At 43.3% G+C, this 2,003-nt stretch overlaps 1 protein-coding gene across 5 annotated transcripts in view; it reads right to left on the bottom strand.

Moving 5' to 3' along the window:
- Positions 1-2,003, bottom strand: part of Usp34 (ubiquitin specific peptidase 34) — a 194,576-nt gene that overhangs the window by 7,547 nt on the left and 185,026 nt on the right. The window lies entirely within an intron of this gene.

The raw sequence follows: 2,003 nt of genomic DNA on the forward strand, positions 1-2,003 counted from the left end.
ATTGTAATCCTTATTTACTCCACTCATCACTCACTGTATATATATGTGTGTGTGTGTGTGTGTGTGTGTGTGTGTGTGTGTGTGTGTGTGTGTGTATATGTGTGTGTGTGTGTGTGTGTAGTAGGGTGAGAGAAGGGAAGGATTTCTGCTCTTTTTCCTGAGACGGGTTCTAGTTCAACCAAAGTTGGCCCTGACTACCGGATGCTCTTGCCTCCAATTCCTAAGTGTTAGATTTACAGACACACAACACCCTGCTCAGCTTGTTTCCTTTTCTTGAATGAAGGAAGATCTTTTAGGCTCAGAGTGGGATTGTAGTAGTCTCAAGATTCGCCTCCACGCCTGTTAGTTACAAGTATCCCACAGTTATCTAATCCTAACACCCGTATCTTTCCAATAATCTACGCTTATGCCCTCACTCCACCCTCTGGTACCACTGCATGGTCTTCCCATTTGTCTGCATCCCTGTTTACTTAATGTCTTCCCCATTGCGCTTTACACAGGGATCAACCCAGGCCCTTAGGCATGCTCAGTGGAATGCTCTCCCACTGAGCTTCTTCTCAGGCTTCATAGCTCATTCAGTGAACTCTGGACAACACTATGCCAGCCAGTGTTGGGACATAAAGTCACCTTCTGGTTCTTTTAATTCTCTCTCAAGCTGCTTCCTCTGAAAAGAAGGTTGCTCCTTCAAAGCAACAGCATTTTTAAAACTTTTCAAATTTTCACAAAGCCCTGGGGATGAGTGAGAAGCCAATGTTCTCTTAACTCTACATACTCCTCCTCCATAAATATCCCATTGACTGGGTACAAGACACAGTCACCAAACCCTCAGGTACATGTCTTTACCTTTTACCCTATTTGTGTGCGTGTGCAGAAGTACAGAAGTGGGCATCAGATCTCTTGGAGAAGGAGTTGCACAGGTGGGTGTGAGCTGCCTAACATGGTGGTTGGTGGGTATTAGGAATGAACACCAACCAGCCTTCTGCAAGAACAGTATGTAATCTTAACTGCTGAGCCACTTCTTTAGCCTCCGGTGCACGTCTAGGCTTTACCTCAGTAAATAGAATGGTAGGTATAAAATAAACTGTATTCTGTATAATGTATCTTTCTTTATTCTGCAGGCATTCTCAAGCAAGTTCCATACTGTGCCCCATTCCTCACTCAAAAACGACTATAAATACAGCCTTTGTCAGGACACCTGAGACTGTAGAAGCTGCTATGTGGTTTGTCAGTAAAACCTTTCAAGTTGCTTTTGTAGGGAAAATGGTATGACTGTTGTGAGAATAAAATATTTCATAGTCACAATTTCTTCTATAGCAGTGTCATTCCCACCCATTGTTATCTTAGGGAAGCAGTGGCATCAGCTAGTGGATAAAAGCCACAATCAAGACACCTTAGGGGGCTGGAGAAATGGCTCAGCGGTTAAGAACACTGACTGCTCTTCCGAAGGTCCTGAGTTCAATTCCCAGCAACCACATGGTGGCTCACAACCATCTGTAAATAGGTCCGGCGCCCCCTTCTGGAGTGTCTGAAGACAGCTACAGTATACTTACATATAATAAATAAATCTTAAAAAGAAAAAAAAAAAAGACACCTTAGGCAAAAATACCCATTATCTGATAGAATTGCTCTTCTAATTTCCTACCCAATAAATTACCTACTGCACCTCTCCTTGTAGGCTACTGACTGGAATAATCAGACACCCACATCAGTTCCTCTGGAGATGAACAAACTAAACTAGCAAGCAGTTAACTTTGTCTAACTATGTGTAGCATATGTGGCTTTACTCCTGCTGGACTGGTAAGGCTAGCTTTGTATCCACATTAAATGCCAGGGGTCTGAAATGTCTGAGATACATTCACTCTTTGAACCCTTTAGGAAAACCAGCCATTTTTTTTTTTTTTTTCCTTTTGGTTTTTCCAGACAGGGTTTCTCTGTGTAGCCCTGGCTGTCCTGGAACTCACTTGGTAGACCAGGCTGGCCTCAAACTCAGAAATCCGCCTGCC

This window comes from Mus pahari, chromosome 13 (genome assembly GCF_900095145.1).
Source record: "Mus pahari chromosome 13, PAHARI_EIJ_v1.1, whole genome shotgun sequence".
Classification (NCBI taxonomy): Eukaryota; Metazoa; Chordata; class Mammalia; order Rodentia; family Muridae; genus Mus; species Mus pahari.